Source organism: Phascolarctos cinereus, unplaced genomic scaffold, assembly GCF_003287225.1.
Source record: "Phascolarctos cinereus isolate Bilbo 61053 unplaced genomic scaffold, phaCin_HiC Scaffold_726;HRSCAF=1367, whole genome shotgun sequence".
NCBI classification, from domain to species: Eukaryota; Metazoa; Chordata; class Mammalia; order Diprotodontia; family Phascolarctidae; genus Phascolarctos; species Phascolarctos cinereus.
Window position 1 is genome coordinate 46,100,003 of NW_027556098.1, and position 17,802 is coordinate 46,117,804.

The 17,802-nt window shown below is 38.8% G+C and overlaps 1 pseudogene; it reads right to left on the minus strand.

The window, feature by feature from the left end:
• Positions 1 to 6,595: 6,595 nt before the first annotated feature.
• Positions 6,596 to 7,041, minus strand: LOC110214767 (cytochrome b5 pseudogene; annotated as a pseudogene).
• Positions 7,042 to 17,802: the final 10,761 nt, after the last annotated feature.

A 17,802-nucleotide genomic window follows, 5' to 3' on the forward strand; every position in this document is an offset into this window, starting at 1 on the left:
TCAAAAGGGAAACATTTGACATGTTTATTCTAGTTTATTTTGTTTACTATCCTGTAAGGCACTCACATTTAAGCTTTTTTTTTTAAAGTTAATAAGGCTAATTTTGAGATGCAATACAGGATACTTTAGGATTTGGTCTTGATGTTTGTATTAAATTCTGAGGCCTTAATTTAAATCTTTCATTGTATTGTGATTTACTTTTAGGTGTATTGCTTTTAAATGAAACTTGTTAAATAAATCTTCCTTTCAAAAAAAATAAAAATGCAACAAATGATGACAAGTAGAACGCCATGATGTATGCACCATCTGTGATGTTTGTCCATGGCCTGAAGGTGGAAAATGCCGAGTCTAGTGGTATGTAGTTACATCTGGGATAGCAGAAGCAAATAGACTGCTCAAGAATCTGACTGTGCAAGAGACTGATAAAGATAGTTGACGATGATAACCTGAAATAATAATTCCTCTTTCCAGTTCTCCTCCCCCAAAAGCTTCAAGCATGGACAAAGAAACAGGAGAGTCTTTTCTCCCACCAAATAATGGAAATGAAGTTCATTATCAGAAGGTATGCCTGAATCTGAAAACGCAAGAGTTGTTTTCATACAGTAAGGAATGAGTTTCTGCCAACTCTGTCGATCCACTAAACCTTTATTATTTAGCAAGTGTTAGGTTTAATGCCAGCACCATGATAGCTCAACTTTGGGAAGAAATGTGTCACTCTGAAGTCACTGAACAGCTAATAAAAGGAAGTATACTTTGCCCTGACAAAGCCAGATTATGCAACAAGAATACAGGGCTGGGGCAGCTAGGTGGTGCAGCGAATAGTGCTCTGGCCTTGGAGTCAGGAGGACCTGAGTTCAAATCCAGCCTCAGACACTTGACACTTACCAGTGTGACCCTGGGGAAGTCACTTAACCCTGATCGCCTCACCAAAAAAAAAGAGGGAAAAAAAGAATATAGGGTCATTTAGTTTATATAGACACAACATATCCAATCAGCAGCGATGGGTGTAGTAGTTTGAATGGTCTTCAGACATCCACCAGATGGGAAGGGCACCAAGCTCCATATGGGTGGGACTTTCTGTAACTTCAGGTGACTAGGAATCTGGAGTCATCAGGTCCCAAGCATAGCTCTGTGGCCTTTTAGAGAAAACAGATCTCTACTGTAAGGAAATAGAGAGATTTTGGGGAGGCGGAGCCAAGATGGCTGAGTGAAAGCAGTGACTTGCTTGAGCTGTCCCCCAAACCCCTCCAAATACCTATACAAAATGGCTCTAAACAAATTCTAAAGCAGCAGAACCCACAAAAAGATAGAGTGAAGCAAATTTCCAGCCCAAGACAATCTGGATGATTGATTGGAAAGGTATATCGTGTTGGGCTGGGAAAGGAGTACAGTGCAGCGTGGGGGTGCAGGCTGCAGCCAACCTGGAGCAGGCCTCAGAGGACTGAATCACAAGCAGCTGTGGCAGTTTCCAGACTTATCAACCCAGGAACGCCAAAGACAACTTAGAAGGTCAGTGTGAAAAGTCTGTTTCTGCAGTGAGAGAGGAGCTAGGTCTCAGAGCCAGTTCCAGAGCACAGAGCAGCACCAGGGCGGTGGCTGCATCCTGAGCTTCTAGCCCACAGACTGAGGGGGAGTCCAGTGGCTGATCAGAGGGAGATTGCAGGGATCTCTTTGCCAGTGCTGAGGCAGGAATCTCTTGCTTTGCCCGCACTTGGATCTGGGTCACAGTTCTGGGTGGCGGGCCTGAGGTGAAGAGGAGCACTGGTATAGTGGAGCTTGTAGTGGCTGTAGAGAGGAAACCTTCCTCACAGTTCCAGGACAGAAAGGAGTGCTTGTGGTCACTAATAGACCAGAGTACAGGCCAGGAAAAGAGTAAACACTGCACCCTTTATCATACCACCTTGCAAGAACTGAAAATTTACAGGTCCCTACAAGTATCTCTGAAAACAGCTGTATAAACCTTCCGAAGCTTGGGACAGTACATTCTCCACATTGGAAGCAGACTCTTACCTTAACAAAGAGTAATTGGCCAGGATCATGAGCAAGCAGCACAAAAAGAGTCAGACTATATTATCTTACTTTGGTGACAAAGAAGATCAAAACATACAACCAGAAGAAGACAATAAAGTCAAAGCTCCTACATCCAAAGCCTCCAAGAAAAATATGAATCAGTCCCAGGCCTTGGAAGAGCTCAAAAGGGATTTTGAGAAGCAAGTAAGGGAAGTAGAGGAAAAACTGGGAGTGAAGTGCAAGAAAATCACGAAAAACAAGTCAACAGCCTGCTAAAGGAGACCCAAAAAAATACTGAAGAAAATAACACCTTAAAAAATAGCCTAACCCAAATGGCAAAAGAGGCCCAAAAAGCCAATGAGGAGAAGAATGACCTAAAAAGAAAAATTGGCCAAATGGAAAAAGGAAGTCCAAAAGATTACTGAAGAAAATACTTCCTTAAAAATTAGAATAGAGCAATTGGAACCTAGTGACTTTATGAGAAATCAAGACACTGTAAAACAAATCCAAAAGAATGAAAAATTAGAAAACAATGTGAAATATCTCATTGGAAAAACAACTGACCTGGAAAATAGATCCAGAGAGAGAATTTAAAAATTATTGGACTATCTGAAAGCCATGATCAAAAAAAGAGCCTAGACATCATCTTTCAAGAAATTATCAAGGAAAACTGCCCTGATATTTTAGAACCAGAGGGCAAAATAGAAATTGAAAGAATCCACAAATCTCCTCCTGAAAGAGATCCCCAAAGGAAAACTCCTAGGAATATTGTAGCCAAATTCCAGAGTTCCCAGGTCAAGGAGAAAATATTACAAGCTGCCAGAAAGAAACAATTCAAGTACTGTGGAAACACAATCAGGATAACACAAGATTTAGCAGCTTCTACATTAAAGGACCACAGGGCATGGAATATAATATTCCAAGGGCAAAGGAGATAGGATTACAACCAAGAATCACCTACCCAGCAAAACTGAGTATAATCCTTCAGGGGAAAAAATGGTCATTCAGTGAAATAGAGGACTTTCAAGCATTCTTGATGAAAAGACCAGAGCTGGAAAGAAAATTTGACTTTCAAATACAAGACTCAAGTGGAACACGAAGAGGTAAACAGGAAAGAGAAATCATAAGAGACTTATTAAGGTTGAACTGTTTACATTCCTGCATGGAAAGATGGGATTTATAACTCATGAGGCCTTTGTCAGTATTAGGGTAGTGGGAGGGGGAAAAATCATATGTATATATGTATACAGATAGATAGATAGATAGATAGATAGATAGAGGGCACAGGGTGAGTTGAAGATTAAGGGGTCATATCTGGAGAATAAAATTAAGGGATGAGAGAGGATTATACTAGGAGAAGAAGAAAGGGAGAGGTAGAATGGGGTAAATTATCTCACAAAAAAAAACAGAAAAGAAAAGGCTCTTACAGTGGAGGGGAAATGGGGAAGGTGAGAGGGAATGAGTGAATCTTATTCTCATAGGATTTGGCTTAAGGAGGGAATAACATACACATTCAATTGGGTATGGAAATCTGTCTTACCCTACAGGAAAATAGGGGGGAAGGGGACAAGAGAGCAGGGGGATGATAGAGAGGAGGGCAGATTGGGAAAGGGGATAATCAGAAGCAAATACTTCTGAGGAGGGACAGGGTCAAAGGAAAGAATAGAATAAATAGGATTAAGGGAAATAGAGTTAGTTTTTCACAACACATCTACTATGGAATTGTTTTACATAACTGCACATGTATAACCCATATTGAGTTGCTTGCCTTTTCAATGAGGGTGGGTGGGGAGGGAGGAAGAGAGAAAATTTGGAACCCAAAGTTTTAAAAACACATGTTTAAAAAAATGTTTTCACATGCAACTGGGAAATAAGAAATACAGGAAATGGGGTACAGAAGTCTATCCTGCCCTACAGGAAAATAGAAGGGGAAGGGGATAAGAGAAGGGGGGGAGAGATAGAAGAGAGGGCAGACTAGGGAGGGGTATTCAGAATGCATGCCATCTTGGGGTGGGGGGAGGGGCGAGATGGGGTGAAAATTTGGAACTCAAAATCTTGTGGAAGTAAATGTTGAAAACTAAAAGTAAATAAATTTATATTAAAAAAAATTTTTAAAGAGATTTTGGTGCTGTCACAGCAAGAATAACTTCAGGAAGATAGTGCACAGAATTTTTTTTTTTTTTAGCGCACAGAAATTTTATGCCCATGGATTCTGTTCTTGGAGACAAAGTCAGACCCTCTGGATCTTATCATGGATCAAATGAGATAATAGTTTGAAAGCACTTAGCACAGTGCCTGGCACATAGTAGGTGCTATATAAATGATTATACCTTCCCTTTATTTTCCTTCCCTTCTCTTCTCTCTTCTTGGTACATGACTATGAAGACATAAATCTTAGTTTCTCCTTCCTTCTCAAATTAGCATATAAATCTATTTGCATGTTTTATCTCCTATTAAAATGTGAATCAAATGAGATAAATTATGTAAAGTGCTTTGAAAACTTTAAAGTGCTATATAAATTCTAGTTTTGATGATGGTGATTATAATGATGATGATGATTATGATAATGCAAACTGCTTGATGGCAGGGATTATTTTTCTTTTTGTCTTTATATCTTCTCTGTGTACCACAGTGACTTGCATACAGTAGGCACATAGTAAATTCTTGTTTGTTTGTATTGACTTGCGAAGAGCTGGCACATTTTTTTTTCTCAGATGACTTAGGGATATAGGGTGAAATAGGTAATACTTGGGGTGGTGGGGGGGGAGAGGAACAGATTACATGAAAGTAGGTCTCCAGAATCCCAAAGAAGGCCAAGGGTTCAGATATTTTCAACTGGATGTCTCAAAGACATCTTAGATTCGACATATCTAAAATTGAACTCGTTATCTTTACCCTTACATCTTCCCGTCTTCAAAAAATTCACCAGTCCAAGATACCACCATCTTTCCAGAGTCTTGTAATCATAATCTTGGCATTCCCTTTAACTCCTCAATCTACCTCAGTTCACACATCCAATCAGTTGCCAGTCAAGCCTCTGCGTTACTTTTCTCCCTCACGCAGTTATATCCTAGTTCAGGCCCTCATTGCCTCTCATTGAAATCATTGCAACAGTCTTTAAACTGGTCTCCTTCATTTAAGATATCCCCCAACTTAAGTTCATTCTGCACACTATTGCCAAAGTGATTTTCCTTAAGCACAGATCTGATCCTGTCTCCCTTACTCAACCAACTTCTATGGCTTCCTATTGCCTCTAGGATCAATTATAAACTTAACTTTTAAAGCTTCCATCCTCATTGGACTCCCCCTCCCTTATTCTGCTTTGCAAATCAGCCTTCCCTCTCTTCTTTTTGAGGAAAAAAAATCAGCCTTTTTTAATGTGTTTTAGTGGTTTTTCATGTACATGCTGCTTGATTAATATCATGATCATAGTTCATTATGGCAGCTTACATTTTAAATAGATTCCCCCACCATGTCATCAAACAATTTATCTTTCCAAGAGGATGGTAAAGGCCAGAGAATAAAATCTGCAGATGTAATGGAAGAAGTCAAAAGAGTCAAAAGTATCCAAACATCACAAAGGATGTCTTTCAGTTCTTAATAAAAATTTGAAAAACAGCAGCCTTCCTAAAAGGAGAGAGTGCCAACAAGGTTTTTTTGTCTTCCAAACAACAATCTCCAACAATCTCTCCTCCCCACTCCCTGCCTCTAGGAACCAGAGGGTTAATTCTAGGCTGAGAATTGAGGAAGGAGGGATGGTTTCAATTTATGGGTAGATGTAATCTGTTCCTTGATCAATGAGAGTTTCTTCTGGACATTTCCCCTTCTTACCACTATTATCTGTATCATAACAGTTATTAGAAGTATTCAAAATCATGACTATTGGGTTTCTTGACTTCCTGAAAAGGAAACTGATTTGAAAAAAAGTGCCACAACAGGTTTTTAGATATTAGAGATAATGTTATAGTAGACAGAAGCCAAAAAACTCCTTAGAGTCATGCATCAACATTGATTGCTTGGATCTAAATTAAGTAGTCTGCTAAAGGGCTTATTTTAAAAGCTTTCGAGCATCAAAGATTGATTTGTACAGACACACAAATAGATGAAGAAAATTGTAAAGGTTATATAATAATTATAGTGGCTGTTTTTGTTATGTAAAGAATAAAGTAGGGGGAGCTAGGTGACGCAGTGGATAGAGCACTGGCCCTGAAGTCAGGAGGACCTGAGTTCAAATCTGGCCTCAGACCAAACATTTGACACTTACTAGCCGTGTGACTCTGGGCAAGTTACTTAACCCCAATTACGTTAAAAAAAAAAAAGAATAAAGTAATATAGCATCAAAAAGAGAAACTAAACTTTAAAAATAATTTGAATGAAAAGGCATTCTATGGAAAAGTATACAGGGCAGTTCACTTTTTGGATGTCAGGAGATGGAGGGTAGGAAATGTAGACACCTTAGCAAATGAAGTGGGTTTCTGTCAGGCAAAGTGGACAGTGACAACTGGCTTCTTTATATCCTGGTTTAAGCCAGTCTCTTCTTTTGTTGGCTTTTTTAAAAATGTGATTAGTACTCTGACATGTAGAATCAATACACAAAGGCCACAAAAAGTGCAGAGATTTCTAGGATCACTCAACTGGTTCACCAACTGTTGTTATTATATAAGAGTATCTGAAGGTTTCTTTATTTTGCATCTGTCATCTGGATGAAGTTCCCCAATGATGTATGTCTTGGATAATTTGAGGGCATCTGTGGAATGCCCAACATCCTCAAAGCTTTCAGTTGTATCACCTCCAGCTTGCTTCCTTAGAACTTCTTCTCCACCAGGATGCTCCTCTAGGAGTCTGGTCAAATCATAGACTTTGTAGCGCAGGATGAGCCAGGTGCTCTTGCTGTGGTTGTGCTTCTGGATCTCTTCCAGCATGTAGTACTTCAACTTCTCATCCACCTGCTCCGCCATCACCATCCACGGATAGAACCTGCAGCTTTTCAAGGGAGCAGCAGTACAGCCAGCAGCTCATGCAATTCTGACCCTGGACATTCTCCCACCAACTCCCCCTCTGTTTTTCACTCATGACATTCATCTTCGGTCACTGCCTTTGCACTGGCTGTCCTACATGTCTGGAATAGACTCTCTCCTTTCCTACACCTCATAAGGTCCTTCTCTTTTTTGACAAATCTCAAGCACTATCTTCAGTGCTTCAAGACTTAATTGATTCCCTCAACTGCTAGTATATTGTGTGTGTGTGTGTGTGTGTGTGTGTGTGTGTGTGTATTGATATTTGTCTCCAGTGTGACTTGTTTTCTGGGTATTTGTTAATCAGTGCTGGGGAAGGCTCTGTGGAGGGTGATGTCACCCAGTCTACAGCTTTTATATTTACTGTTGTATAGTACTGAGCAGGTAATCCCCTACCTGCTAGCCAGCAAGCAGAAGCCCATTTCCCCTTATCTACAATCTTATTTCTTTGGTGTTGTTATTCGGTCATTCAGTTGTGTCTAACCCTTTGTGACTCTATGGACCACAGCACTCCATGCCATTCTATCCTCCACTATCTGTCAAAGTCTGTCCAAGTTCATGTTCATCCTTTCCATGACACAGCTATCCATCTCATTCTCTGCTGTCTCCTTTTTCTTTTGCTTTCAATTTTTTCCCAACATCAGGGTCTTTTCCAATAAGTCCTTCTTCTCATTATGTGGCCAAAGTATTTAAGCTTCAGCTTCAGTATTTGTCCTTCCAATGAGCAGTCTGAATTAATTTCTTTAAGCATTGACTGATTTGATCTCCTTGCTGTCCAAGGGACTCTCAAAAGTCTTTTCCAGCACCACAATTCAAAAACATTGATTCTGCAGAGGCTCAGCTTTCCTTATAGTCCAACTCTTATAGCCACGAATTACTACTGGAAAAACCATAGCTTCGACTATATGTTTGTTGGTAAGATAATATCTGCTTTTTAGTATACTATCTAGATTTACCATAGCTTTCCTTCCAAGGTTCAAATGTCTTTTAATTTCATGGCTGCAGTCACCATCTTTGAGCCCAAGAACATAAAGTCTGACACTGCTTCCATTTTTTTTTCTCCCTCTATTTGTCAGGAAGTGATGGGACCAGTTGCTGAGATCTTTTTTTTTTTTATGTCAAGCTTCAAGCCAGTTTTTACACTATCCTCTTTCACCCTCATCAAGAGGCTCTTGATTCTTCTTCACTTTCTGCCATCAGAATGGTATCATCTGCATATCTGAGATTGTTGATATTTCTCCTGGCAATCTTAATTCCATCTTTTGATTTGTCCAGCATGGCATTTTGCATGATGTAAGGTGACATAATGCTTTCCTAATTTCATGTCAATTCCAGGCAAAGTTTACATAGATTGCCAATTGCATTGAGTCAGGCTTAAAGTCAGCCAGGTGGTATATTTTCATTCAGGAGGAAATGTCATACTGGGGAAATTGAGTCAAAAGACTCCTATCTTCATTCCAAGTGTCATTCTCCCAACCTTTCCCATGAGAACTCCACCTCTAGTTCATAGATGTAAACCGCATAGAGTTTCTGGCATCATCAATTCATTTGTTCAATGGCATTTCTTGATGATGATACCTGGAGGCAGACTCAGAATAATATCAGTTATAATACCACAAGGTCTTAAACAGCAAGTTCCAATAATCAGAGCTTCAGGTGGAGTCAGCTCTCAAGGATCACATATCCTAGGTAACAGGTATTGACTATAATCTCACATTGGTAACAAGAGATTCATCACAGGAAAAAGATATCACAACTTATCTTGATATAACTAGTACTCATGGTAAGTAGATGCTTTTTCATCCCTAGGTTCAACATTACCCAAATGATTTTGCTTTAAGATGCTTAATAACAAACAACAGAAGATTTGGGATGGGATTATAAATCTAATAATCCCAAATTGTATACAGATAACAATTTATATAAAAAGTTATCTTATAGTAAAGCATGTTCAGTTATTAACCATGTTCAAATGGATATGAACATAGACTACTGCTCTCAGAATCCCAATGGAAACATCTTTAAGGTGACTCTTAAGTAGTCTGCATGTATTTCAGGGCGTGATCTACACACAGGTTCTAACCCCAAATTAAATAACAAGCATAAGTAAAATCAGATTTTCCCTTAAGGTAACACAATATAGTTCATAAGTTACTACTTTTCACTAACATAATTGACTATTGAAATCCTAACAAACAAAAAAAAATGTTCCTGACTTTAAACTCACAATTTAATAAATTTGTATCTTTACTTCACAAGCTTCTCTACCTTTGTCTAATCATACCCATATCATTCTGAAAGAATGAGATGCTTCAGGAACTGAATCTTATACATATGGCAAGTTCAAACACTAATTTAACTCTTGCTTAGGCCATGGAATGACAACACATTCAGATCAAAACAGCAAGATCTTTTCCTCTTGAAGCTTATTACAGTAACTCAGATGCCTTAGTATTAATCTAATAACTAATAGATTCATTATTGCAATAACAAATTTCCACTGTTTGACTACCCTGATAGTAGAAATTTACAATGAGAGTTATAAGCATAGACATGGTTAGAATGGCATCAAAACTGGTCCTCAAGACCTACGTCCCTGTAAGTAGCCTAGCATAAGGAACCAAGTGGACAGATTTCTTGTATGCAAAAATGAATTAAGAAGAGTCCAATCTTAGCCTTCCCAAGGTAACCTCCCTACTTTATTCCCAGAGACAAATATTCACTAAATCTCAGAACTCACTCACATGGAGCTGACTGCTGATGTTTTTCTTAAAGCTCTCATTTAAACTCGGTCCAAGGACACGACAGACCTAAGAATGAAACTTAAAAAGAATATTCAGGGTCCCAAAAAAGCTTTCTCCTCAAATAATAAAGTCTCACTAATTAGTGAGTAGTCCAGTAGATCTGGACACAATTGTTATCAATAACATCAAATTATTGCAATAAATTAGCTTACAAATAAAAGTCATCAGTCTCTCCAAAAGTCACACAAGTTTTTTACTTAAACGTGTCCACAAAAGATTTTTGCTTAAGCATATCTTCCTAAAAGTATTTCCCTTTCTTCAAAACAGCTTAAAATGTATCCTGACATTAAAAAGATAGTCATTAAACTTTCATGAGGTAAATTAGTTGGAAACCTCTAAACTGACAGATGTCTTCCTCTTATTCAACTTTAAAACAAAAATAAGTCTTTAAAATTGGAATTTATCAAAACTAAACTGGTGTAAAATGTCTTTAAGTATCATAAATAAACCCCAAAAGTATTATGACAACAAAATAAATTCCTAATCATCCCAAATTCCTACACACCACCCTCCTCTAGTTGTTTGCAATGAGGAGGAGATCCAGTTTTTCTAAGCAAAAAACATACCCAATTAAATTAGCCTTATGGTGATAACAAAATTTACCAGGCCTTTAAAAATTTACTCAGTGCCTTTTTTTCCTTGGAGTGTAAATTCAACCTGGTATAAAATATATCACTGGAAATCAAGAAAATAATTACATTCTGGAATCCCACATAGATAATGAAGATGTGATGGTTCACTTATACCCCTAGAAAAATAACACTGGCCAATTGCTATAAACCTCCAAATTATGTGTGTATGTGTGTATATATGTGTATGAATTATGGTTTTCATTTTAATCAATATGATATGTGTAATGAATATATTAATAATTTAGATTTCTCAGAGCTGCCTTTTTCCCAGGAGATTCTGGCTTGGGAGTCAGAGGCAGACTGCAGCTCAAAGTCGTCAATCAACCTCATCACACGGCTCTCACAATTGCTACATTCTTGTGCTTGTGAGCATTAAGTGAAGCGAATCAAAGACTGTAGAACCTTAGGATTGTTTCTCCAGGACTTGAGAACTCCTGTATTGTCCTGCACTCATGGGCTTGTCCTGGGAAGCCACTCAGGCCCTGGAAATGATTGTGCTGTAATCCACCTCCCCCTCCCTTTTCCACTTATGATTTATGTATATAAACTGTGCCTTCATTCCAGCAAATTGAGCTCTCCTTCTCAGGAGAACTTCAAAGGTCTGCAAACTGCATTCCACACTCTGAAATTGGTTAATTAAATCACTATTTGATTTCTGAGCACCTGCTTCTGACCTGCTGTTTGCATTTTCAGGTTAGAGACCTGTCCAGTAAAATTCTGCTAATTGTCTATCTACCCATCTGTATATGTAAATATGTATGTATGTATATGTATGTATGTATGTATGTATGTATGTATGTATTTTGTATTCACCCCTTAAAACAAAATAAATCTTTAAGAGTGGAGTTTGTTAAGACTAAGTTGATTCAATGTATATAATAACCTGCACAAGTGAACGTCATAACAATAACTCCAAATAAATTAGTTAATCTCATAATTTTCATAAGTGATAGCCAAATAATTTTAGGTGAACTTCCTCCTGAACATGGGCAAAACTGGAAGTTTAAGTTCTTAGATTACAGTACTTCAGAATATGGTGGTCAGCAGGGCTAATAAAAATGACCTAACAGCTTTCTAACCCATTTTTTCCTTCTTTTAACAGTACAATTATTTTTTTTCTTGGCAATGCAATGGGGGTTAACTGACTTGCCCAGGGTCACAGAGCTAGTGAGTATCACGTGTGTGAGGCCAGATGCAAACTCAGGTCCTCCTGACTTTAGGGCCAGTGCTCTATCCACTGTGCCACCTAGCAGCCCCTAACAGTACAATTCTTAACCTAACAATATCCAGATTATAGGAGAAGTTGCTTTTCTAACAGCATCTGATCCAATTGGGTATAGCCACAATGAAAATAGCCACAATGAAAGGCCAGTTGAGAGGACTACTGGGATAATGCCTCAAGCAAACTCCAAAGACTTGACCATGTGGAAGAAAACTCGAGGACAGTTGGGGGGAAGGGCCTGTACCCTGTCATTCCCCCCTCAAACAAATGGGACCCAAATTCTTTTGGGATAAGGGATAAAGGTCTCAGCTTGGGCCTGTACCCTGTTGGTCCCATCTTTTATCTGGCCAAAAATATATACATGTATGCATATGTATATGCTTGTATATATGTGTATGTGTGTATATATGTATATATACACACATGCGCACACACTTTTTTTTCTATAGTTTTTCCAGTCTCTACCTAGCCTCATCTCTCAATTAGGATTTTCCCAGGATGCATGCAAGGCCATTGCTCACCTGTCCCCTCACTGGCACTGGCTTTTCCTTTTGTCTTCCTTTCCTCATGCACAGAAAAAACAAATGCCTTTTGTGGCTATTTAATTTCACTTTAGATGAATTTGAATTTCATTTTCACTCACCCATTAAAAAAAAATCAAAGCTGGCTTTCTCTCTACAGCCCTTGCAAGCCACAATTCCAGGCCCCTTGCTAAAAACTGGGGCATTCACTTCAAGAAGTACTCAGAGAATCCCTTCCTTCCCTGATTCTACCTCCAAAACTCAAAAATTACCCTTTTAAAACAGATAGCCTGGGGGAGTCTCACTCTGCTTTTTCAGTTCCCCCCACCTAGCAAATACATGCCATTATCTTACAAAATCTCAGAGACAGGCAGACAGACAGACAAACACACACACACACACACACACACACACACACACACACAACGAACACACAAATACAGAGTCTAAGTGACCAAAAATCAAAGTTGAGATAAAAGCTATTTTCTTTACTTGCCTCAATATCTCACTTAATTTACTTACTTTATGTGACAACAAGAATCTTTTAAATACCTAAAACACACCTCTGTCTGAAAACCCTAAGAAGAAAGTTTCTCTCAAAGCCCTCTTGGGAAGAGTCATAGCCAATCCTGACCTACTCAGAATAAAAACATCTAATTTCTTCCTCTACTTAAGGCATTCTTTTTATACACACAGTTAATTTATATGTAACCCCAAAAACTTGAAAGCAAGGATCTTAGCTTTAGAGATTCTCTCACAGAGTATTGACCCAGATTTCCCTTTTTGGAAACCGTATTCCTGAAAAAAAAAAATTGGAATATATTGCCAGTAAGCAATTGGCTTTCAAAAGCTGAAGTCCACAATACTCCAAATTTTCCCGGTGGTCTTTTATTGTGTGCATGGGTTTTCCCCTCATCTCCATATAGCTTACTTCAAGGATCTCTTTCAAGTAGAAATCTACTTGAAGTATTAGAGTGAAAGTTAGAAAGCTGCAGCTCAAACACTTCAAACAGACAGAACATATAAACTTACCCAGTGAAAATAATTAGTAATAAAAGAGAGAGTCAGATCACAGCCAGCATCCTAATAGAGAACTCCCAATGGGGAAAAACTGTCCGCATGGGCCCAAGGAGAGTTTTTTGTTGAGAATCTAGTGTTGTTAGCCTTTATGGTTAGCCATAAACTGTGGTGTTTAAAAAATTTGAAAGACACAATTTCTGGCTAATGTAAACATTTTATTAATAAGGTCAGCATGTTTATCAATAAGAGGATGGTCATTTGGCCATCTCTCTTAGACCAAAGACCTCTCATGGCAGTGGGCTCACAGTTTACGTACCCTTTAAAGAGTAGGTGTTCCTGGGGCCGTAGTGGATAGAGCTCTGGCCTTGGAGTCAGGAGGACCTGAGTTTAAATCTGATTTCAGACACTTGACACTAGCTGTGTGACCCTGGACAAATCACTTCCCCTTTGCCTCACCAAAAAGCAGGAAAAAAAAAAGAGCAGGTGTTTCTGAGGGGTGGCAATCAACTCTAATTGGTTAACAATTAATGAAAGAATGAATATTACAGTGAGAGGCTGGGCCATATTACCATGAGGGTCTTGGGGTATATGACTTGGGTCACCCAAATCTTGGTCAAAGAGACTTATCAATTTCCATATCATCTATCAGACAAAAGGAAGAATCCACACTTCCCACACCTGTCTGCGCAAACACAATGAGCAGGAATGCACCCATCAGTCCAAACTTAGAATTTCTTTTACTGTCTGATTAGATGTTGGCCTGTGTAAATCTCTGCCTCAGATTTCCCACACTGGTTGATTTCTGGATGAGGAAGTAGAAAAGGGGAAACACCTTGGCCCCAATATGATAATTAGTTCTTAAGTGCAAGAGAGAAATGATCATTTCATCACTTCCTCCCATTTGATTCAATTGAGAGATGAAATCTCCTCAGTGAATCACTGACATCACCATCCCTTCATTTCTCACAATTTGCACATAAATACACATCTACACACATTTTGTATACATTTGTATTTAATCATTTATAGTTATTTTACACATTTTTACATGTACTTTTTGTCTCCTCCTTTAGAATATGAGCTTTTCAGTAGGAAAAGTTTCATTTTTTGTACTTGTATCCCCAGCATTTGGCTCAGTGTCTGACACATAGTAGACACTTAATAAATGTTTAATGATTACTGATTGGTTCTTCTGGGTCCAGTGATAATAGGTCTGGGAAGGAGAACATGTTGAGGTGGGAGCATCCTCCTATCTGTGTGTATAGTGAACAGAGAACTGTTACATAATTGTAGGAATACAGGAAGAGTGGGTATAACCTCCACATAGGGCAGTAAATTTTGGGGAAAGGCTTCAAATACAGTTCATAAGAGAGGAAAAGGCTCAAATAACTACTTTCGGTGGTCGAGTATTGAGAACACCACTCTCATTCTCTGATTCCTGGTCAAGTTCTAGTGGTCACAGTCCTCTGTGGACATTTCACCAATGTCCTTTTCTCCTTTACCAAAGTAGATGTGTCTACTTGAAAGAGATCCCCTAAGGCACTGTTCATTTACCAAATGAACAGTAAACAGCACAGTTCCTTGATCACATCAAAATAATTTAAATGAATACACCTTTAAAGCTCACAAAAGATACTCATTTTGAAAAGCAATGATTTCTATAATGAAAATGAGCTTTATTAAGTAATAAAATATGCAAATAGTTTTAGTCATTTACTTTTTTAAAAAAATCATTCGGTGCCAGACTCAAGAGCATAAATCTAAAATCTTCATAATGATGGGGGTGCTTGTGCTTGGACCTCAGCCTAGGACATATCTCTCCCCAGCACAAAAACACTATCTCTGGCAATAACTCATGAGTGGGGCCCAGGGAAGCAAACTATCTCTCCCTGTTACAAGAAGAAGCTGACTTCTATAGAATTTCCCTTGTATGAACAGGACTATCTTGCACCAGCAGAATTATCAGGTACTGATTCCCACAGTTACCATATACATTCCAGAGGTCAAGCCATAGACATCAACTCCCAAGGCTATCTTGTTACAGTTGTAGATGTACAGAAATAAAGACTCCTTAGAAGCCCCTTCCCCCAGGCCCTGCCAGTAGTGAATGACACCTATATCCAAAGTATAGAAACTGTATGTTTACCACCTAATTAGCATATTTACCACACGATTCACTGAACCTTTTCTATGTAAGCTTTAGCATCACTCCTGTTAGGTTGTAAGTTCCCTAAAGGAGCTCTGTCTGCCTTTATGAGCATTATAATAAACTTTTTGTCACTTGACTGGAAGACTGCTTGAGTCTGAGAATTCTTTCCAGACAATTCTGCCCTGAACCTCGGTATTTTGGGGTCCCTACATCCCTAAAGGGCATCAATATAGAAGGTAATTACTTGGGTTTTTTAAAGTTTTTGATAGGTGGCCAATGTTCTGTATTTAAATTTAAATACATGCATTTTAAATATGTGCAAATGAAAATATGTGGAAATTGAAAACTGATTTTTAATTCTGTTGGTTAAGAATTAATTAAGTCAGCTTAGATTTAATGTTCTCCTTCCCCATGCGAATTTAACTCCCTTGTCCCTGAAAGTGTACTCAGGTAACTTGAGGTGGCTTAGATCACAATTCTATTCTTATGACTTGTCCCTCCACCCTTGTAACTTCAACCACCATCCACACTTCAGGAAAACTTGCCTGTCAGTCTCATAAATCTAAACTGTTGCAGCAACTCCCATGACATGAAAACTACTCCTATTACCTGAGAAGTGATCTCATCTCTCAATGATGTAATGGGGAAGAACTGAGATGACACTTACTCCATCTCCTCAGTGAAATGTCTAGCCAATCAGAAGACACACCTATGTTCCTCAAGACTTTGCTCTTTCACCTTGTTAATTGCTATAAAATATCTTATCATCCCTGACTGGGGCCTTTGACTACTAAGGAGCTATTGACCCCTTTTATTGGCAAATGCTGGCCTTGCTAATAAAGGGAACATATCTGAAACCTTATTGCCTCAGTTTACCTTAATTTCTACCATGACAATTGATTTCAAAACACAATCATGCTAATACTTTCATAACATGAAACTATTTTTTTAAAGTAGAGTACCAGGTGGCTAACTGGGCCATACCATGCTGCCAGGTAAACATTTATCTAGTGGTTAGCATTTACTTAGTCCTGAATACTTGCTTTGAGGTACCTGGCTGCTGCTCCCTATACCTTAGGTGTAGCCTGATCACTGATCAGTTGCTGCTACTGGGTAAATACAATCACACAAGCAGAAGTATAGTAGAGGCTCCCAGCAGGGTCAAAGAAGTACCAGGCATGTGGATATTCAAGTTGGTCCCAGAAGATATGCTTGAGAACACAAGCAGCTCCAGGAACTAGACTGTCCCTTGATACAAGTGTTACTGCTTAAGAAATGATAGGAATTTAGAAGCTTAAAAAGAAATTGAAAGAAGTCCTCTTATTAAAAGAATAAAATGTCCCAATTACTAAAAATTACCTACAGACAAGTTTGAATTGGAGATATAAGAGTAGAAATTGACTCTAAATGGAGGCTAAGAGCGCTAAATATTGAGGGTACTTATTCAGGTACTTATCTGTAAACATACTTAATTGCAAAGCAACTAGTATTTCCTATGTCTGATTAAGTGATGGAAAACTTTAGGAAAAAATTAACTCTACTCCCTAGCCCTCTTTTGACCTGCTGTAATGGGGGGTCTGGATCTTTCTCACCTCCTGAGATAGGGTCTTTCCACTCTCTGTACATGTGTAGAGGCTTTTTCTGGGAATATCATGATGATATGAAAGGAAATTACCTAGAGAGATTAGAGCACTCATGGGCATTCTATAACTGGTTCTGTTTGGTTAAACTGGTGGTGGTGGTGGTTGTCCTTTGTTTCAGAAGAGGACCAAAAGGACACCACTATGTTAGAATCAAGTTGCACTGTGTCTGCCTGTGGCTGATCAGACCAATATGAGCTCAGAATGCTCTACCACAGGTCGGGCATAAATAGTCCATGGGAACATTTGGGGTGGATTCTCTAAATCTGTGCATCTCATGTCTCTTTTGAGTTACTTCAATTCTGCTTTGCTCATAGAGCATAGCACCTTCTTTGATGAAGACACACCAAGCTAGGCAGAACTGTGCCAGTGTCTCCCATGTCACACAATCAATTCAGTTTCAAAGTTCTTCAGAGAGACCTTGAGGGCATTCTTGTATTGCTTTTTCTCACCACCACGAGAGTGCTTGCCTTGTGTGAGTTCTCCATAAAATAGTCTTTTAGGCAAGCATGTGTTTGACATTTGAACAACATTGAATTCTCTGCAGTAGAGTTTGAATGCTTGGCAGTTTAATTTGAGAAAGAACCTCAGTGTTTGGTACCTTATCCTGCCAGGCAATCATCAGAATCTTCTAAGACAATTTAAATCAAGTGATTCAGTTCCTTGACATGGTTCTTGTATATTGTCCAGGTTTCACAGGCATACACTAAAGAGGTCAGCACAATGGCTCTGTAGACTTTCAGTTTGGTAGTCAGTCTAATACCTCTTTTCTCCCACACTTTCCTTCAG